Below are 22,715 nucleotides of genomic sequence, written 5' to 3' on the forward strand. Positions count from 1 at the left end.
GGCAAAGACAAGATTGCCGAGCTCCCAGCACACAGGGGCTGCTCAGGTCTACACTCAGCCCTGGAACAGCAAGGGCTGCCTGCCTCCCTGGAGCCAATTAATTTTCCAGCTGCATGTGCGTCTCCAGCACTCCCAGGCTGTCTTTCACCAAAAGGCACTCAGCCCCTCCAAACAAATCAAGTGTAACAGACCTGGGAGCACCCAGCCTTTATAAAAGGGTCTTCAAATGCTCCCTTGCTCCCATCCAACAATCCTTTCCCCAGAGGCCGTAGCTAAAACACCCCTGGGCCTCCCTGCCTCCCTAACCACCAAAAGCAGCTCTGCCCTGCCTGGGAAAGCAAAATCACAAGAGCTGTTCATTTGACGGAGAGCTTGCTTGAAACCAAACAGGGTTTTGCAGTTAGGAATTAATGTTTTGGAACACAATATTATTGGATTGATTTTAGATAGATGTTTCCCTTCTCTTTCGTAATAAAGTGAATGGTGCTAAGAAAGCCAGAGGAAATGATATAAACCCAGGCTGCCTATTGCTTTGGAAGTGTCTTTAAATATTTCCCTCCCACAGTCAGTGCTGGATTGTGAGTAGCAAATGACAGACAGAAGAGAGCAGCTGAATATCTATTTATGCAGGAAAATGAAATATATGAATAGTTATTTTGAGGACAAATGCATTTTGACAGGTATCTAATTTCATTCTGTTGATAAAATGTACGTTGTCAAGTACTTTCTTGCATTCTGGAGTTGATGGCTGGTGGGTTTTTTTAGTTTGCAATCTTTCTCTGTGGGTAAAAAAGAACCCAAATCAAAAATTCCATTTGTCAAATATCACAAAGCAAATGCAATTTAATTTATTGTCACCACAAATGTGTTTAAAAGAAAAAAACCAACAAATATCCAGGCACTATTTATTCAGCACAAAACCCAAAATTAACAGGGAGTTGTGGTAAGGCACAAACATACAGGGAAGGACCCAACTGTAACCTGGCAATGAACAAGAGCCCACAAATCTCTTCACAACTTTGCATTCAAAACAAAAGAGAGAAGAAACATGGATGTTGAGTGCTGCTGCCAGCCTCAAATAGCAGTAAAGCTAGAATCAGTGCTCAGCTCTGCTGTTGGCCTAGTGTAGAGACTGGTATCTGTCTGCATCACTGTTTTCCCTCCCCTCCTCTGCCTGTTGGGACTGTACTATCTTGGGTGCTCTGACTGGATCTTTTCATGCTAACATGCATCACTCCGCAGCATGGCACTCTCCACTAATGCAACTAATTCCATAATGCAAATAACAGGGGCAGCTCAACTATTACTGTAATCGCTTTTATTATTGTTGTGCTTAAACTGAGAAAATGGTTTTTTGAGTGCATGGAATATTTTCTGTGTCTGCTTTCCTTTGAGAATTTTCTTTGAAGGATATCATACCCACACACACAAACATAAACTCACCTATATTTGGAGGACATGCACTGTTTCTCATCGCTAACCAGTTATAATGTCTGAGAAACACCAACAATCTTCAGCAAGAGCAGAAAGGACACAGCTTCAGAGCTCACTTTTACTAATAAACAACAGGGAATGGAACAGTTGAGCAAACATGCTGCAGTCTTCTCCCCTGTGGGAAAGGAAGATAGGAGGAAGGGACAATTATTCTGTTGTTCAACGCACTGCTGGTAAGCACTCAGATATTCTGCTAATAGGTCTCAAGTAGAGCCCTAGATGCGGTAGAGCCTGCCGGTCAATACGGCAGTTTGCAACATTCAGCAGATTAGGCCACAAGCAGAGTGCCTGGATGCTGCTGTCCTCCACAGCTAAGTATGGAGCACTGGTGAAGAAGAGATTATTTTCTGCCGCTCTCCCCGAGCTTGGAAGCAGCTCAGGAATGTTACAGATAGTGGGCAAATATCAAAGAAGAAAAACCCTGCTTCTTTTCTAACCTGTCCTCTGTAAGAGTTAAGCTAGCAGCTGTTCACTGAATGTTACAAATCTCTTATTCCTCTGGTATCAATAATTGATTACATTGATCCAAGCAACACAAATGTCTCAGACTGAATTTCAGTCTCTGTTTAATACGTCTCTTTACTGTGGTTGTTTCACTGACAATGCATGGGAATTTCATGGCTTTTTAAAAGCAGGACAAGGTAGCATGGATGGATTTACTGCCAGTGAAATACTGGCATAAGGAAGTTCAATTTAGTGAGTGAGGCTGTGGGCTGCTGGTCTGGAACTCTGTGGAAGAATGATCACCTGGGAAACAGTTTTCCCTCAAAGTTAATAAAAAAATTATGATTGTAATAAAAGTTAATGACTAAATATCATCTGCCATAAAAAATGGCAGAAGTAGTGGTGGAAAACTCTGGTTTGGGGAAGGAAACTCAAAACTCGTGTCTACCACAACAGCACTTCAAAGGAGAGACAATGTTTTGTCATGTATCAGCAGGAGACTGAGCTCTTGAATCTGGGTGTCCCCAAGCACTTTTTTGTTTTGGTTGGCATTTCTACCCTGAGCCCTCAGATGGAGGAACAAGGCACGGAAAGACAAAGCACCTCATCAGAGGTTGCTTAACAGGTGAAACACAGGGCCTGGCTGGGGGTGAAAGCATCCACATCTGCAGGACCTACCCAGCAGCACAGCTTCTCCTCACCCATGGAACACAGGGCATGAACCTCACCATTTTTGCTGAAGAAAGGAGAGTGGGAGCTTGTCCCCTACTTATCCTCGACAGCAGATAAATGTTAGCCCTCCCTGTTACAGGTTTGACCTAGAAGTACAATCTTTGGTCAGCATCGATCCATGGCGTATGACTTCAGAGGACAGTCTGAGGCAATTGCTGAGACTTTAGCTGCTTAAATTCCTCAGCTTCGAGAGAATATTGGGTTAACTGTGAATAGCTCTAATATTTGGAGCCAGTCCTGAGCAAATAAGCTGGCAGAAAAGGAAAGGGGGGGGGGGGGGAGGGGTGCAGAAGAGGCAAAGAGAATTTGCTTGCAGGCAGGTAGCAGAACCAGCAGGAGCAGCGGTACTCTGACTCTCAGTCCTGCCACATATCACAGCTGTCCTAAGCTGCTTTTTGTCTTGAACTCCATTCTTGTGACATAAAAGGGGTTGGATTTCTTGCTCAAGTCCATCCTTTACAACTTTGGGGCATTGTGGGCAGAGGATAATGCCTCCCCCACCTCCTCCTTCAGGGCTGGCTTAGTGGGAACTGCATGAGTGCTCACAACAGCAATGCAACCCACTGGCTTTTTCCTGCTCAGGGGTTGGGAAGCTTTATTCCCGCAGCTGTTAGGACTGTGGCTTTCACTGAACAGAAAGCCACCAAAGGGAAGTAATTTGCTGCTGACTCAACCCTTCTGGGTGACAAAGTGAAGGATGCCATAGGAGGACAATACCTGGGTGATGCTGCAGGGCAGTGCATTTGGGGCACACACCTCACTATTCCCCCCCACACTCCGGAGGCTCCTCAGAGAGCCTGCTTCTCAGCCAGGGCTGCCTTGTAATGGCTGGTGATGAACTGCAAGTGTCCTACTAACAGGTTTTATGGATTAGAAGGCATTTAATGAACTATGAGTGCAGTTCATTGAGAAAGACAAAGGGGACTGCTTTCCGGATGCTGTCTGAATTTGTTCTAGCCTTTGCCCAGGAAAATCAATGGGTGCTTTTCCCAGGCTCACCTCTAGCCAGCATCTTGCAGCCACGCTCACATTCATATGACTGCCCTGTTGCATCTCAGCAGCTTTTGCTTATCTCCCAGTCCGACCCTGTGCTTGCCTGCTTGGTTCTTAAGCACCTACAAACTACCCCAGCCCCAGAGCAGTTTCCCGCTTGGGGTTTCTCAAGGAGACAGAAGCTAACAGGGCTCAGCTGCCCATATGCGGGCAACAGCTCCTGCTTCAAACCTGCCCCTTGCCCTGTGTCATCCGAGCGGGAGGGGGGAACTTTGCCTGGGGAGAGCGGGAAGGCAGCTCGAGCAGGTGAGAGCAAGGGGCGGCTGCTGCATGATAATGGTGTTGCTTAGCAACCTCTGCACCCGCAGTTCATTTAATTAGGATGTTTCTGAGCCTCTGATGAGGCTGAGCTTGAAAGGGTTTCTGCTGGCAGGGAGCAACCGTGCAGTGGTGCTGCTCAGGCACCAGCTCTACCCTATCAGCTGCAGGCTCCAGTCAGAGGTGAAGCAGCACAGGGCCCAGCATAAAGCTCCACTGCCCAAATCTGGGCTCACACAGAAGCAAAGCACCGTGCCCCTATGGCTAGACAGCAGCCAAAGCTGTTCGTCACTGCCTCCTGTTCAGCTCCACATCTGGAGAACCACTTCAGGCTTTTTCTTTTCCCTGGAGGGCAATTACTGCTCTCAACTACAGAGCTAACTGCCCACAATGACTTTTAAAGCAAAGCAGAATAAAATCTATGAGCTACTATAAACCTGGCCAGCAGATCTGGCTGGTTAAACTAGCCCTATCGACCACTGTTCCTATCTTTTAACAGGTTTGGGATCCCCTTAGAGGCTATGGCTGGAGGTTGCACATCCTTATTTCAGCATGCTATCAGCACATCTGCACTACCAACAGAAACATGCTCACTTCACCCACATACCCATGAAACACTCCAGATGGATAGTCAGTCACTCCTACTCCTCAGGAATGTTCCAAATTACTCTCTCCTTCTGGTTTTAATGCTTAATCCCAAACATTTATCATATTCTACTCCAAGCCTCCTACTTCTGTGCATGTTCATTCTTCCTGAAAGCTGCTTTTTCTTTAAAATCTCTTCGATTATCCCTTCTGCAGTAGCATCTCCAGCTGGTACCTTCTGTTATCCTGTGGATTGTGCATTCCTCCAAGTAAAAGCATTAGACCTCTGGAGCAAGAACTCTCCCCTTCCTGGTGCAGTGAGAAAGGATAATTATGACATCCTCTAAAACACAATGTGCCTCGAGCTGCGTTCTGGCAGGTACCACATTTCAAAAAGATGCAAAGGAGGCTTCTCTATTCCGAGTATGTAAGGGAGCTATCACATGAAAAGCTGACTTAGCAACCCACCTTCCACCACAGCTGAGTTTGCAGACTGGAGACCAGGAAAAGGAAGATCTGCTAGGACAGCCACCCATGGCTTCACATTTTGTGCTGGTTCAGGAAGACCTCATTTTGACCTCATTCCCATCTCTGATTTTCCACTATTTTCCTCGCTTTCACTTGGAGTTTGCCTTTGGGGCCATTTCCCCAGGAGAAGTGATAAGAATCTGATACTGGTAAGACTAGGGAGTATTTATTTCTGACAGTTTCAATTGCTCTGACCCTGCAGGAACAGCTACAGTCTCAGGCAAGGACATGCTTCTCTTTCCTTTACCTGGAATAGTAACAGAGAAAAAAATTGCTATTTTGCTTGCAGGAGAACATAGCTCCACGTAACTACTGCCTGGTTGGGTTCCCAGCAGTTTTATTGCTGTTCTGTCCAGGGCCCCTTAATGCAAAGGCTTCCAGTCTGAAAAGCAGTGAAACCCAACCCTTTTGTAAAGCAGTAACTGCAGAAAAGAACCAGTCTTTGGAACACAAGCTGCAAAAGTGGACCCACAGGATACTGGAACAGATTTGGGCTACTGAGCCCATACTTGTCCTAGTGTGGAGAAGCACCCAGCATTTCTATTGCACTTTCTTTCCAGCCCGTATCAGAAGAAAAGGTCTATACAAGGTGCTTCTCTGGGAGTTGCTATGGTTACAGCACGATGTTGCATAGCAACAAGCTAAGCTGAACATCACCAAGGCATTTTTCCTTTCTAAATTCCTTCCCCTTGTGTATTCATCCAAATGAGTTAGATTTATCTCCAGCCCCAGCATAAACACACAGCAGGGAACATCTACCTATTGATTTTGCAGTAAGACCATCTCTACGAGTAGTGTGACAGAATGAGGTACGTGCTCCAGGCACCAGGAAAAGCACCGGGGCTGCCCTGCTGCCTGGTGCCTCTGCCGAGGTACGGCACACGAGGGCGGGTGGGAGAAGCTCGCACAGCTTCATGAGGATGGCCACGCTTCTGCAAATAGAGATGGGAGATCCTGCGTGTGACGCCGGGCTGTAACAGAGCCAGATCCCAGCTGAAGAACCACATTTACACCTCCAAGCAAATATTTAGGAGTCAGTTCTTGCTGGACTCCCTCAGGCAGGGCTCAGGGGCTTGCTCAACTTCAGCAGCCTGCTGACACCAGGGGCCATGGAGGGGGCACCCTGTGCAGAGCCAGGGAGGCAATGCTAATAGCCCCAGCACAAAAAGGCATCCAACATCTCCAAAGCACTTTCCTTCAAACCCAGAAAATTTTTCCTTATGCCTTTCAGGCTGCAGATCTTTTCAGCATTACCATTTCTGGCAAAGAAAACATCCGTTCTCCTTCTGGTCCAGGAGGTAACTGGCAAGCGTGGCTGGCATTCAGGAATGCAGTTCAGACTTCACTGTGCCAGGGGAGAAATTTGTTTTCTCACTAAGGCTTGTGCCCACACTGTTGCTTGCTCTGACATCCATACACATCCACACAGCTAGCCACACATGTTCAAGCCCCCTCACACCTATGCACCACCCAGTCCCATGCGTTCTTGCTGCTTCATATGTCCTCAAACACTCCCAGTACATCCATCAGTGTAATGGTATGCACATTTGCACTCCTGCAACCATATGCACAAGCACGTGTGCATTCCTGCCTGCATTTATTCATCTGTGTGCACACCTTCTGTAGCCTCTCACTGCAAGGCTGCTGTCAACTACAACTCCCTGCCGTTCCCAGGATGACATGAACACTTTGGAAGCATGCTACGGAGGCACATCCCAGCTCAGTCACTTGTTATCTTAGTCAAGAAGCTGCTGTGGGAGGGATTTCTATTCCATTCTCCTGTTATTACCGCTTCTATGAGGGGCTGTCTAACCAGATATGACTCAAGAATAATGGTGAGCCTAGCATTTATAGAGATTATTTCCTTTCCCATCCAAGAGCTCACCTCTGTTGACCCCCAGGCCTCTACCCTCAGCCAGTGTTATGCTCCAGTTTCCCTGTATTGTCTGTTTACTATATTGACTTTTTCCATCTGCCTTCTGTTCTCTGAAAAAAAAAAGGACGATAAGGCTTTCTTCTGAAAGCCTGACATGGAGAATCAGCTCTTTTTCTTCCTGTGCTGTTGGTGTGAGGGGGCCATGTAGGGGCTGAAGTTCTGGGCCCCTGTTCTTTACATGATTCAAGATAGAAACCACACCTTCCCAGGGAGGCACATGGCTGCTGCTGCACATACCTGTGCAGGCATAATGGCTGTGCATGGTACTGAAAGACTGTCAGCACAAATCTGCCTGACCTTACAAGGTCCCTGAACAGTCAGGCATGGGGAAAATACCAACAAAAAAACCCCACAAAGTCATTCAAGAAAGAAAAGTCCCCTTGCAGATTTACCTTCAGCTGCGGAGCAGAAAATTTTTTTCCTCTTTCTTTTCCTATCAAACACAGAACTAAGGCAGAAAACAGCCTGACTAGAAGTCCCTAAAGGAGCTTGTGAACTTTGGATAGCTCACACTCCTCTCTGGATCTCCAAAGGAAGTTCATATATTAAGACTTGAGTTCTTGGGGCACTCCGCACACTAGGCCAAGACTCCTGGTCTGTGCTGCAAAGACAAACACCAGAAAGGCTGCTGCATAAGACCTTGGGTTCAGCTGACCAAAAATGACAAAAGAGGTTTTGAGAGAGGGAAAGCATCAAAAAGGAATGAGATAAAACAGGCTGGAGCAGGAGGGCTGAGGGATCCCACTGAGAGTGGGTGAAAGTTAGATGTTTGGTTTTGATAAGCACTCATGGCTTTTGAAGTGAAAGATTCAGGACTCATGTGAGGTCAGATCTTTCACTTACCCTCAAACAGGACACCCTGACTTCACAGCCAAACATAGGATAACACACCAAGCACCACCAAAGAGTCAATTGCATTTCAACAATGGTGAACATCCACACCGACATCTTTCTCCATCCACTACTGCAAACCCAGGCAGGCTGCTCACAAGCCTACAAACACCAGTGATGGCTGCTATCATCAGTTTCTCTGTGCCCAGAATTATTCAAATACTCAGATGAGTTGGGTTATTTCTCATTATTACTCTGCTGCTGTGACAACAGTGTGCCTCAGAGATCAGAATCTCTGTACAAGATGCTGTACAAACACACAGCCAAACAACAATCCCTGTGGAAGGGATAAGCAGAGTAGGGGCATCCTAAGTGACACTAAAGCAATTACAAACAGCAGAATAAGCTGTGACTGCAAGCCTGTGTATGTATATCACTAGCATTTCTGCAATGGGGGACAGGCAATTTGGAAAATCCAGCCTGATTTTCTTTGCAAAGCCCAAGGGGATGCTTGGCAGCATAACCTTCTGTCTGAGCAGTGGATACAATTAATACGAGCTGTGCTAATGCAGCAGGCACAGCTGTATTGGACCCAACATTCACTGCTTCTGGTGTTATTTTTAATATGTATTCACTATGCTTGCCTTTGTTGTGTGACAGCTCCTGACCGATCTGGTTTCTGTTGCACTGACCTAGCAGACAGGAAAGGAATCACATCTCACTGGAAGTTGGCTGGAGGAACAGCTTAATGAATACAGTTACCAGGCTTTGACTCGGTTAGGTGGTGAGCCAGCACCAGTCGCAGCGTGTGCCCCGCCTCTGTTTTAGTGCAGTATTACTAGCACGTTTGAATGCTTTCCATAGAGAAAAGGAGCGTGTCAGGAGAGTTTAATAACATAGGGCTGCATCAATGTCAGCTATATCTGTGCAGCACTTCCCATGTCTGCAGCTGCCACTCAAGTTTTTCCACCATCAGAGGCTTGAAGATCATTTTGTCACCATCTGGGAGCTGTTGTAGTAGAGTTGACACTTAACTTGCCTCTCGCAAGTAAGGCCAGCTACCTGCTAGCCCCTAGGACTGGAGGAGCCCAATGGCTTTTTTGTGGCCCTGATGGCTGGATGGCTGGCACAGGATCAGACCTTTTTTGGACCACAAAAAAGCCATTGGGGTCCTCCAGTCCTAGGGACTAGCCATGAGATGGGCAGAGAAGGAAGGCTGTGCTCTCCTGTGTCATACCATCCCCTTGTATCCTCCTTCCCTTGACTTTGTCATTGCTGAAGCTGGATGAAGACTCCAGGAAATCCCATTATACTAGCTGAGAAGCTGTGACCACTGAGGCTAGAAACTAGTGTGTTTCTAATTACTGGAGCTGAGAATTTCCCAAGAGCCTCTGTTTTGGCATCACAGATCTGTTTGAGCAAGGACTGGGCTATGTGACTCCCAGCTGCCCCATCCCAAGCCCAGGGCTCATTCCAGAAAGCAGGCCACATGGTACCTCAAGTGTATCCCACTGTGTTTTGGCTTGGAGGCTGAGAACAGGCACCTCCCAGAAGGGGACCTGTTCTTACACCAAGCCAGGATGCAGCCCCGTTACAAGCGATCACAAAATGTCTCAGACTGGCCCATTTCTGCTGGGAGTAGACGGCGTCAGAAATCTTGGTGGATAACTGAGACATATACCTGGACAAAGGCAGGCTCATCTGTATCATCTCCAAAAGCTGATCTCAACTCTACTCCTGATGAAGTACAGGGACAGTCCTAAAGCAGAAAAACAAGGCTCAGGAGAATTTCACAAAGAAAGCCTTGCTCCAGCATGTGAGCCCTCAGCTGTGTCAGTGCCTCCTCTCCCGGCAGTGGAGGGGTTATCTGGTTTTGAATGACACTATTCATTTTTAAGCAGTGAAAGGACACAGGAACTATCAAGGGTGGAAGGAAAACACCTGAACATTTAGTGAGAGGTGATCTTGCTTAGGGGTTCATTTAAACAATAGCAAAGACTTACCAGTGATAACAATTCTGACGTGTTCAAAACAACACGGACAAAAATACTTAGAGCTGACCCTCCCCTTGGCACATGAGTCTTTGATATCTTAAATTCCCTTCTTAGTGAGGGAATTCAGTTGCTTCTGGCAGCAGTTTCTGGCAGCCCTGGGGCTCTGTGCAAGGATCACCCAAAGCACCAACCTCTTTGCTATGCCAATGGCACCTCCATTCCTGGACAGATAGAACCACCCCGAACTTCAAGCCGTAACTCAGCACCTGAGACAACAGTGTTTGCATTGTGCTTCCTCTGACAGATCATTTTCCATATTTAAAAAAAACAAGACAAATAAATTGTTACAATCCAACAAACAGGTGGTAAGGAAACAGCTTGCATTAAATACTTATTTGTAATGAAGTAAATCTCCTGGGATTAGGGCTATTCTTGCCAATATGAGAAGTTTATCTGTAATTTTCCATCCTTACAGGGAGCGAGCTGCATTAAGACCAAACTACAGCTATTGTTTAGTGCTTCCAGTCCCCCATCTTCACATTAAATCACAGCCTCTAGAAATCAGTAGTGCCTATCTCTCATGATGACACAGATTAGGAGAGATTTTGAGCAACGCGCAAAGCTCTGTGATTATATTAGAGTCCTTGGATGTGCTTGGATTCAGTGGGCTATCACGAAGCTCCAGCCAAGCAGAGCCACTTGAGCAAAGCAAACAAACCACCATGCAATTCAGTTATAGCAGATTGCACAAACAGCAGAAAAGGGCAAGCAAAGAAGAGCAAAAACCCAGCTGTCTTTTTCTGAGGGCTGTGGTAAAACTCCAGTCTGAGTAGCCCAGCACAATCATTGCTTAAGTCACAATTAGTGGGACTTTGGAGAAATGTCCAGAGAGTTCATTTTTAAGGGACTGCCTTGGACACTTACAGCAGGGGAGCACATCTCTAGCTTGAAGAGTAAGATACTGCCACTAGCAGAGTGAGCCTTCCCTAGGGAAGTGGTGGAAATGAGTCTCAGTTTGGGAGCTCATGTCACCTTCCTGAAAAGAAGGGGCTGGGGAAGGAGGGACAGCAAGGATCATCCCTATCTGCTCCCCTCCTCCCCAGTGAGTCCTGTCCAGTGACAACTACTTTCCCTCCAAATGCTGCCTACCTTCTCTTTTGATGAGACCTACGGTCCAACCAAAGGTGACCTCTTGGCACCAGGTCTGCCAAACACATCCCCTCCCCAAGCCCCACATAGTGGTGTTGACGTTTCAAATGAGAATGTGAGGGCAGAGGCATCCAGGAAGATTATTTCCTTGAGCAGTGTAGCTCTCTACATTGATCTCTAATAATAAGCCTGCATGCTTTAGTGTTTGTCTCCAAAATGGACTAATTCAGGAAAAGTAAATATGTCAACTAAATTGCTAAACATGTTAAATATCCATTGTCTTTTTAAGTTCAGGTTTCACAACTGATATAAAACATGATGCATAATCCCCAGAGCCAAGTGGGATTTGTGATACTGCAGAATGCCACATTAAACTCAAAGCTCCTGCGCCAATGATTGCAAGTCCATTTTGCAGTAATGAATTGTTTGTTATAGAACACGTCATAGAGCAGATGTCTCATCAGTCACTGCGCCAGGGACTACAGCACTCTGAGAGGCTCAAAAATCATTCCTGGATTATGGTACAAAATTATGAGAAGAGAGAGATGCGAGTGTTCAATCTCAATCAGAGCAATGTTTCTGTTCCACACGTTAATAGACAATGCTTATCCAGAAAGTAACTGGCAGTTTTCACTGCATTGTATATTGGACTATAAACACTTCAGAGAAAGGCTTGGCTAAGTTAGAGCTCAGAGAGCCAGCCCCAGGGCTTAGAAAGAGAAGAGAGGTGTTTGTCTTCAGCAAACAGGGTGTTTGCTGGAGACCACGCTCTCCTGGCCTTATTCACATCATCACTCAGGGCTTCCACTGTGCCATAAGGAGGGACTGATACACATAGCAAGTGACAAAGCATTCACTTAGGAGCTGAGAGCCAAGATGCAATGAAGTAAACAGATGCAAAAGAGCTGGTGACATTTTCTTGCAAATTCACATGCTCCAGCTCCTTAATAATGTACACAGCTGCACACAAAGTATGCCTTTAATTAACAAACTAGAGCAAAGTAACAGTAACTGATACATGAGAATGAGCCATTAGTAAATCCTCCCTAAACAATTTTCTCATGGACTGGAGTGTCTTCTGCTTGATGATTTCCCCACCTCCATGGGGAGTCCTGGAGGACTCCTGTCTTGCAGATCTTCCCAGGAGTGTACTTGGCTGCTCTGAGTTCCCAGTACCACCTCCTCGCAGGTGAGCCCAGACTTCCCGTTTCAGCTACTCATACATCTCAGCTTCTCTTCTCCTGCAGACTGAAATTCAACTCCTTTCTTCTGCCTCTGCTCTTGGAGGGTGAGTGCAGCCTCACACAAGCACTCAGACTACAGTGGGTGCAACAATGCTCAAGGGGCCAAACAATTATGCCCACGACACAGAGATCTGATGCCTGAGTGGGGAGCACTGCATTCACTTCCTACCTCTGTCCTGGGCCTCCCACATGACCTAAAGCAAGCCATGCACATCCTAACACCCCCAGCCCACTGCCCCTTCCGGCTTTGCTCTGCCTTGTGGGCTCATCCAGCACTTACTCCACTGAGCTCACACTCATATGCATATTTACACTGCCTCACACAGGGATGACCCACAACTCAGCTGTGATTTCTGAGCAATCCTGTCCCAGTTTAAAAAAAAAAAAAAATCAGTTCACAGCAGCCTTCTTCCAATAGCAGCACATCAGGACAGCAATCATCTCTAGGGGCCAGGGGGAGGAAGTCATTTGATCATCTGTCTGATTTCTGGCACACACGTGGCTCTGGTATTAAGATGTATCCCCACCTCACAGCTTTAGGAGCATTACGGGCTTGGGGGGGGGGGAGGGAAATCAGGAGTCTAATATCCAGTTAAATCAGAAACAGTTAAAGGAGCCAGGAACTGTCTTTCACTCCCCACATAATGCTTGGTTATTGTGCTGGTTTTGGCTGGGGTAGAGTTAATTTTCTTCATAGTAGCTGGTATGGGGCTATGTTTTGGATTTGTGCTGAAAACAGGGTTGATAATACAGAGATGTTTTCGTTATTGCTGAGCAGTGCTTACACAGAGTCAAGGCCTTTTCTGCTTCTCACCCCACCCCACCAGCGAGGAGGCTGGGGGTGCACAAGAAGTTGGGAGGGGACACAGCCGGGACAGCTGACCCCAACTGACCAAAGGGATGTTCCATACCATATGATGTCATGCTCAGCATATAAAGCTGGGGGAAAAAAGAGGGAAGGGGGGGACATTCGGAGTGATGGCATTTGTCTTCCTAAGTAACTGCTATGCATGATGGAGCCCTGCTTTCCTGCAGATGGCTGAACACCTGCCTGCCAATGGGAAGTGGTGAATGAATTCCTTGTTTTGCTTTGCTTGCTTGCATGGCTTTTGCTTTACCTATTAAACTGCCTTCATCCCAACCTGTGAGTTTTCTCACTTTTGCTCTTCTGATTCTGTCCCCCACCCCACCAGGGGGGAGTGAGCAAGCAGCTGTGTGGTGCTTAGTTGCTGGCCAGGTTTAAACCACGACAGTTATTTACTTCAATTAGGATAGACTTTCGCAGAGAAACTGCTTGGAGTGGGTTGGGGGGGCGGGGGGGTTGTTGTTTGTTTTTTTAAATGAAAATCATTTTTTAATCAAATTCAACTTGAATGTTACATCCAATTTCCTGAGAGTTCAAAAGGAGAAGGCAGAGGGAGCACAAGTTACTTTCTGGCATTCTTCAAGGTCAGAAAAATCTAGAAAGAAGGAAGAGGAGAATATCTCCATTGTGTACCGATACCAATTAAGTTCAAATTTAAGTCACCTAAGTGACTAGCCTAAATCTGGAGTCTCTTATGGTATTCCAGGGGGGAGAAGGAATTGGCAGAGAGGTCAGATTTCTCAAATGCAGTCTTTTGTACCAATACAGAACACACAGTCAAACCAGAGAGGGTTTCCTTGCCCTGATTGCTATGTTGCCACGTATCCAACCCCTAATGTCTTTTGCCGAGCTTTTTCCACACCACCATCCTACCCAAGCCTCTGTGGAAGGCTGGTTTTGAACACCTTTCTTTCCCAGGAATCCCTCTCCCTGCACCTCTTCCTCATATCCACCCTGCCTGAAATGCGACATGCAACAAAGCCCCTGGCTAGCAAAATTAACTCCTGAACAGACTCATACATCTTTCTTTGAGGTACACATATGTATCTCTGTGTGTCCAAGCTGAGCCCCAAGGGATGAGATCTTTTGTACCTTGTCCCTCTGAGCCAACCCCTCCCTCATTCATGCCAGGAGTACCCAGAACAGGTTTTCAGATCAGCTTACCTGGCCTAGCACTACTGCCTCCAGATGAAGCAATGGAGAAACAAAACAAAACAAAAATCAGACCCTTAATCACTAGTTCATTCTCAGCACTACAAAACAGTCATTATAGCTGGATTTTCCACTTCCTTCCACGTAGTGGAGATCAGCATTTTAATAGACTTAAGGCTACCCACCAAGAGGCAAATTTGATAAAGTGTAATTGCATGTCTGGATATCAGCAGCCTGCCTCAGTGGTGTCTTTCTCCTGCATCATCATATCAACAAATGGAGAATGCGACATAAAAACACAAGCCAAATAAGCCTGGATAATGGTCCTCCTAGGCCTGATGAGCCAGTGGGTCCTCTGGGAGAGAAAAGGGTCTGTCATCACCTGAATTCAGATAATGAAGTCAGTTCTGCAATGAAGTGAACAAATGCACGCACCAGTGACGTATGCTCATACCCAGGGATTCCCCTCTCCCCTACCATCATTGTCCTGGTTGATTTCTCTTTTCTATTTTTAGTTTCTCTTCCTTCTTCCTCTGGGCTAAATTAAAGACAGCTTTTCTCAGCCTCGTCCTATCAGAGAGAACACCCAGCTCTGACACATATACTCACACTGCTCTGCAGAAAAAGATGAAATCATATTGAGATGTGACACATGTCTACAGTCATCTCTCCACTATGTCCCCGTCAGATATGTAGGGCAGAATCCTAGGTCTCTGGTATCACACTCGCACATTGCCTTTCAGCTGGGCTGATTTGCTCCAGTTTTGGTGAAGGCAGATAGGACCAGTGGCAGCACACAACTTCTTCCTCTGCAGCACATACTGGTCTGCTTGCAGGTACAGCATCCTTCAAGGCAGGACCTCTAAGGCCATTTCACGCTAAGTAGTGATAAAAGCTCTGTTCCCTGCAACTCTCACCTCTCCCTCTCTTGGAAATCAGAAACTTTACTCGGAGGATTATCCATCGTCCTGCTGGCTGTTACCACAAGGTGTTTTATCTGGTGCTGTTCCTGACCTCAGTGCATTAACTCAGCACGGGCCTTAAAGCGTACATCCAAGCAGCGAGACTGAGCATTTGCCTTTCATAAATCATTGGGGAGCAGCAATAAATCCACCATAGGATTATCGTTCTGATCTCCCTTCCATCCAGTGGTTGCACAAAGACTGAATGATAAAACATTTATTGTAAACATTCATATATACCTATTAAAAAGTATTTCCAAATGAAGGAGCTTTATAATGCACAGCTCTAGCATGCTTTGGCCTTGCTGCCCTTATTAATCACCTGCAAAGGTCTCCTTTATTTCAGCAATGCAGGACAAGATTCCAAACAATCCTGGAAGCCTCTGGTTAAAATGGGATTGGCTCCTTTAGCTCAGATGTTGCTGCATTCAGGCTTTTAAAGAGAAACTTTTCTATTACCATCTTCAATCTAAGGCAGCAAAATCTAATGCAGCTACAAGGAACTATCAGCTAAGAGCAGAGGTCCTATTTTTTGCCAGCCAGTGGGAAACAAAATGCAGGCAGCCAGTGTGTGCCTGACTGGAAAAACCTTTACACTTTGTAGTGAACCTTATTCTGGAGCAAAGCAGGACTTCTTGAGGGAGGCTACATAATTGCTGACAAAGAAAAGCTTGGCCTTATTTCTTAGCCTGCGTGTAGCACCTTCTAGTAACAAGCTGTGACTGAATGCTGTCTAACACTGCCAAAAACATTTTAATTCTTACAGCTTTATCACATTATTAGAATATTATGCAAGTTTTTAGTTGGTTAGTTTCCATTGTTGATTACTGGTGGTAAATAGCAAAGCAATAAAGTATATCAGTGACAGGTTCCACCACCGGGCAACATCACAAACGAGAAAACTGATTAATCGGGTTGTTGGAGTAAGGCAAATTATTGCTACATAAATGTGTTAGAGATTACTGAGCACTTGGCTAGTTCTTTCATTTTTATCAACAGCAGTTCTCTTCCCTTCAAAAGCTCTTACAGGGGTTTAGCCTCATGGAAATGCTCTTTAATACTCCATCTCATTGCATGCCTTTCCCACGTACTTACTCATTCTCCGTCAGCCTCAATAGATTTTGTTAACTATTCTTTGTGTCTAGTAGGCACAAAACCCCAGAAGGTAAAGCTGTACAAGCTCAGTAGATCATGGATTTCTCATTGCTATGACCATTCCTAGTCAGCAGACTCAAGTCAACATTACAAAAACTTGAAGTACAGCAAAATTTGGAGCATATTCAATGCACATATCCAGAACACAAAACTTATATTCCCTTTAACAGCAGAAAGCCAAAATATTCTGTATACATCTATCCACATTTTACAACTAAGTTCCTGCTTATGTCTTACCTCATTTTAAGCAAAGCATTCCAACAGTTCAGCAAGCTTAAAGACCTAACACTGTATCCCAGAGCAGAATGCATGCTATTCAGGAAAGCAATTGTTCATTTGATTCTGGTTTTCTTCTAGCCCAGTCTCAGGACCATTGCAACTTTGATGAGATTAACATAGGCACAAAACATTGCAACTCTGATTCACAGTTGGGTTTTGCAGGTTAAATTTCAAATAGGCTTTTCTTTCCTGTGATTTTGTAAGAGTTAAATATTAATACATCAGCACATAGCATTAAGCAGCACAGCAGCTTCTCAGCATAAAGGATGTGCAGTGTAAATATGTCAACGGTTTCATTTTCTTTCACCCTTCACTTGCCACTGTACAGTGCCAATAAGGAAGCCTTGCTGTGTAGCTGTTAAACAGCTTACAATGCTTTAGCTCAGCAGTGGCTGCATTTTCGACTTCAGCCGGACACTAGGCTAACAGAGGATGCACTTTAAAGGAGAAATGATCGGCTTGTGATTAATCTACAAAAATAACACAGTGGTACTCAAGAGATCTTGCTTAATTTCTAACTTTTGCTACAGGCTTCCTTAATTTCTCCCTACACAGTTTCTCAGCGATCATAACACTATTCCCTTCTAGTCTCTGCACATCTAGTGCATTTAGTATATACACTCCACTGAGCAGGGATTGTTCTTCATTAGATGTCCATACAATAACTCCACAAATGAACCCCTGATAATCTCAGACATGGCTCTGGGTGTACCTGCAGCGCCACTAACAGTTATGTTGGTGACTTCAGTGAACTAGGCTTTTAAGAACAAGCAGCTTAAGGGCTTAGTTCTTTCAGGTTTTTTTATTCACAACTGATTGACTCAAATGAATTTGTAATTCACCACACTATTAAGATGGTCCCCATTTGCCTTGCAGAAGTTCAGCAAGGCAGAAAGAAATCAGGTTTTTGGGCCAGCTTAGCTTTTACTGACTGAGTGTTGATATTCCATACCTCTGTTACCCCTCCACACCTACCTGTGGAGACCCTCCTGGGGAGCCAGGCCAGAGGGGTCCATCTTCCAAGATGCAGCTGCCATAGAAGGGCCATGGCTCGGCTGCGCACACTGCAGGAGGGAGGCAGGCCTGGGCTGCATCCTGGGACTGCTGTGCAAACACCAAGCCATTTTGTTCTATAGCAAGTTGGAAACCCTGGAGACTTTCATCAGAAATGCCACTAATGTGACATTTATGCTGTGACATATTCTTGTTATTTACAGAGATATCACTCAAGCAAACTCTCTCATATTTCTGTTTCAAACCCTTTCCTGCTCCTCAGACCTAGAGGGGCTGGGCTTCATCCAGGTTTAGCAGGGACAAGAGAGAAAACACCACTCTGCTTGCTTGATTTGGTCCTGTCTTACAATCCCAGCCTCACATTCCCAAGCCCCAAAAGCACCCACATTAGACAGACAGGAGGGCAAGCAAGATAGTTCATTCCAGAATTCCCAGAAGCCCACTTGGTGACTGCGGCATCCCTGAGCAGCTCACCATCCAGGGTGCTGTGGATACAGCATCGTACAGTGCTAACCCCCCTGTGCAGTTAACTCTTCCTTTGCACCACTGCAGAGCTCATCTCCTTGCTCTGCTCCAGCTATTTGCTTTCCTTCTGCTTTCCATTGGCTAAGTCAGGAGCAGGATAACAGCCTGGGTCCTCCACCCCTTCATCTATTTTGGGTGTTTCTGTGGCATCTTAATGCTGTTGCACAACAGCTGCTCTATTGCAAGTGTCGACCTGGGCTATTTTTAGCTGTATTATAGCAAAAGGAAGCTTAAAGGAGGCAACTGTCTTCATTGCAGTCTCAAGAGCAATTTCCAGACATTAGCCATTGTCTACATCAATTCTTTTATTAATTTGAGTGTAGTATTCAGGCCAGGGAATATGTATACACGCACTCTTAGGCTTCATGCTATCCTCAGCTTAGTTAGATCCATTTAATTACCTCCACTAATAAGCAATAAGGCTCTTAAGAGTAACAATTTCCTTCTGCTGATCATTTCTCAGGCTCCAAGACAGAAAATGCTGTCTTTTAACTGGTAGGACTGAGGGGGTAAAAAAAACTTTCAAAAGTTGTGAATCATGGAGGAAATTGCAAGCAAACTTGAATGACTAGGATATTTTTAATGCAAATTCTGATACACTTTGCTGTTTTAATTGCACTGGTTACTTACAAGAAATTTACATAATCAAACTCACAGCCTGTTACTGTAGGGAAATTGTAACAAAGGATGCCCAACATCACCAGAGCATGTTCATTAATGACAGAAGTCCATCTCCACTATTGACAGAGAAGAAAAGGTATGGAGATGGGGTCTGTGGGACTGACAGTGAAGTCTCCCCAAAGCACAGGTCAGTCTTGGCATCAGTTTCTTCCTGGGCTGATTTAAAGGACAGGTAGCTCTGAAAAGCCCTGTCAAACATGTCTCAAACAGCAAGGCAAAAGTAGCTTTACAGGGATGCAATCAAGTGCTTTTTATCTCTTAGATGTGCTCATTTTTGAGCTTTTTGATTCTGTGATTTTATTTTTATTTGCCTATTCTTTAGATAGAATTATATGCTGATAAATAGTACTAACCTGTTTGATATCCTGACTGATGAGTGAAGCCTTATAGACAGCATAAAAACCCTAAACCATCCACTCACCACCCATGTCTGTACTGCATACAAGGGATGACCCGCACACTCTTAGATCCAACAGTCAGGTTTGCCAAGCAAAGCCAGGGCAGTGGCTCCCTAGCAATAAATGCAGATGCTGATCACTTCCAGCTGAGGCAAGGGTTGGTTTTGATGATGAAGGATTTCAGCTGTTTTGAGGTCAGCCTTAGACACTAATATTTAAAAAAAAAAAAAAAAAGGCAATCTTCCCATGCCTGTTTCACCAGGAAGAAACAAAGGAAGGTTTGGAATTTTCTTAGACATCATGCTAAGTGAGCTCTCTGGAGGCCAAGCTACGTGTTTACATGTATTTTGAAATGCAGATGTATTGACGAGAGAGCTTTGCATGCTGCTGAGCTGGAGGACGCATATTCAATGCTGGGAGCAGGTGACTTGCTAGAGTTGACTTTCCTCCCAGCTGCTGTGTCTTTACTCCTAAGGATCTAAAGTCAGATCTGTTGCAGAATCACTGACAGCATTGTAGATTTCCTACTTTTCCCTTTTTGCTACTACTTGTTCCTTCTGTAGACACTTGCCTGCACCCTCGTCTTCCAGAGTACTTGAATGAGAGCTTAGTGCCTTTGCTATTCTTCTGCCACCGGTTAAAAAAGATCCCATTTCTTAAACTCTTCCATGCAGAGTGATCAAAGTCTGACTCAAATGTCTGGCACACAAGTCATAGCAATACCCCAGGAGATTTTATCCACAGTACTAAAAACAGAAGGACCAAGATGCAAAATGCTACTGAAAATGTTTTGTAAGAGAAATCTGGCAAAAGAAAAATCCCATCCCGCTAGTCCCTGGACAGACAAGCCTTTAGAGGATTCCTGTCAGAAGGAAGTTATCCAAGACATTTGCAATTATACAATATCTACTTGCTTTTAAATTATAATGGTACCAGAAATGGCTCATCTACAGCCTATACATTCTCTGGAAAATGTTTTTAATGTAACGAGACAAGAAATGTTTCAAGATCTTAGTGTAAAATTCATGAGTATTTTTGAGGCATAAGCTGAGCAAAAATAAAAGAGTCCAATGGTCAATTTGAAAATATACTGCTTTTCATAGCAAGAAAAGAGTTCCTGGCATGGAATCTGCAGCGAAGACTCCCTCTCTGTGATGGAGGCCATTTTAAACAGGACCATAGAAACCCAGATAAGCCAGAACTGAAAACGCTCATATTAGAAAAGGGCACAATTCATCTCTCTTCTGAAGCTAAGAAAACACAAAACATTGGACTCAATTAGATTTCTAGGCCATGTTCCAATCTGTACAAATCATGCTTCAAAAAGCAGGTAGTGCTGCTTCTCTTGTATCTGAAGGGTAACCTCCAGCTATCTCAAACTCCTGCTGAGCACATGAGCACACACCACTAATACAAAATTTGTTTAAGAAACTGGACTCTCCTGTGTGCCCCTGAAAGAGCATCAGGGCTCTTGGGTGAGTGCGTTTCCCTGGCAGAAAAGCTGCAGAGTCTGCCTTTGCTGATACATTCATGAGGAGCAATAGCAGAGGCAATGCCCTGGCTATTTTCTGGATAGCCCGGAAATACCAAAGCAGTGTGTGTGGATAGCTGGGTTCCTGGGCCCACCTGTGTGTCAGCAAATTCAGAGTGGCTGTCAGGAGAAGGAAGACCCACTCTGTTTCAAGAAAGATTGTCAGAGACAAAATAATTGCAAGACTTAGGACTTTGTACCTCTTGCAACAAATGTCATGGGAAAATGCATGTGCATGCTAGTCATTGGAAAAATTCACGCTCAGCTGCAACGAGTTCATCAAAAGCCACTGAAGCAATTGGTCCTTGATTTGTTGCCCTATGTTTTCATTTAGTTTTCCCAACAACGGCAGCACTGAATATCAGAGTCACTGGCCCATGAAGAAATACCAAATAGTAAGGAAGAGAAGCAGAATATATTCCCCCAGCTAGTGGAGCTACTGAACTGAGAAACCCATGCTGTGGAAGGTACATGAGGGACAGTGTAAGAATGGATATGGTCTAATCGCTGACATCACTGAGCAGCCCCATCTTTGCCTCTTCATATGCCACCTAAGACGCCCACTTCAGAAGCACTCCTGCTTTTGGCCACAGTTGCTGTTCATACAGAACCCACAGCAGACTCAGACAGCACTCCTTAGCACAGTGCCCTCTAAGCGGGCAGGGGCTGTGCCTCTGCCCTGCAGTCAGAAAATGGAGGCAGACAAAGGCTAAGGGATTCGACCAAGTTCATGCAGGAAGTCTGTGTCTGAGCAAGGCACTGAAGTAATGGTCCCAAATTAGCACATTCCCCATCATAGTAGCAATCCCCTCTTTCTTGACTGCCTATACCGAGGCTGTTCCTTTCCCCAATGGTGAATTATATGCAGAAAGTTTGCTCAAACATCTGCAGACAACCTGTCACTTTATTTTCCTTCTTTCCAACTTATTAATCTCAATTCTGTCCCCTTAAGGCTCCTGCCCAAAGCATACGAGACAAGGAAAAAATAACAGCATTTCTTCCCTTCATATTAATGTTTCAAAGCCAACTGACTCAGAATCACTGCAGCAAAGCTGTAAATTATGCATGGCAGACAACCCTTGCAGCCCATCCCCGATCAGAGCAGGAGGAGGCGGGGGAGTATGGCTTTGCCACGGCTGTTCAGTAGTCCTGCCTGTCCGCTTGCTTCTGCAAGGTACAGTCTCACAAAAAACCATCCCATGCGTGTCTCAGAGCCCCCTCTTTCCAGTCTCCTTCTCACTGCTTGAGACCCACCAAATCCTTTGCTTAGGAGCCGCTAGAAGCTCCAGCTGTGAGATCTGGGTTGTCATGTGCTGGGGGGGGGGACAAGGGGGAGGGCGGATTTACAGATGCACTGCGAGGAACACCTCTCATTCTCATGAGCTCCACATCTGTGTAGACAGGGAAGAGGGTGGAAGGGAGAAGAAGGGCTGCATTCCCCTTGACAGAGATAAGCAAGTGAGATGTAGGCTTTCCTCTGATCAATACCCTAAATGGAGCAAGAACGGGGCTTGCTTCAGCCGTCACCGTGAGGATGCCCAAGCTCCTGGCCCAGCAGCTGGCAAAACGCGCCGTTTCCTCGGCTGATCTAGCTCCAGCAAGTCCGAGCAGTGCCCCGATTTTCGCTGCCACGGCGCCGCGCTCCCTCCACCCTCCCCGCACGCCGGGGAGCTGCTGGCTCTCTGCCGCTCCGCACGCCCACGCGGCACGGCCCCGGGGCCCGGCCTGGAGGGGCTGCCGCCCGGCGGCGCGGGCAGCCCCGGGGCCAGGCTTCCTTCCCCGGCTCCGAGCGTGGCCACGCACTGCTTGGTCAAGGATTGCCATCTGCTGGCACTGAGGGGAAAGCCCGTAGCCCTGCCACCGCCCTCTGCTTGGGCTAGCAGAAGACACCCTGCGCTGGAAGCA

General features: G+C 45.8%; 1 long non-coding RNA gene across 2 annotated transcripts; it reads right to left on the reverse strand.

The window, feature by feature from the left end:
• Positions 1 to 564: 564 nt before the first annotated feature.
• LOC127025914 (uncharacterized) lies at positions 565 to 19,307 on the reverse strand. 2 transcript variants are annotated; one of them, XR_007767717.1, is made up of 4 exons: positions 19,235 to 19,307; positions 17,637 to 17,765; positions 1,444 to 1,609; positions 565 to 779 (listed from the first exon to the last, which is right to left on the reverse strand). It is a non-coding gene; the product is annotated as an uncharacterized LOC127025914 (long non-coding RNA). The 2 variants fall into 2 exon arrangements; XR_007767716.1 differs by lacking the exon at positions 17,637 to 17,765.
• Between the last annotated feature and the right edge of the window lie 3,408 nt (positions 19,308 to 22,715).

This window comes from Gymnogyps californianus, chromosome 25 (genome assembly GCF_018139145.2).
Source record: "Gymnogyps californianus isolate 813 chromosome 25, ASM1813914v2, whole genome shotgun sequence".
Lineage (NCBI taxonomy): Eukaryota > Metazoa > Chordata > Aves > Accipitriformes > Cathartidae > Gymnogyps > Gymnogyps californianus.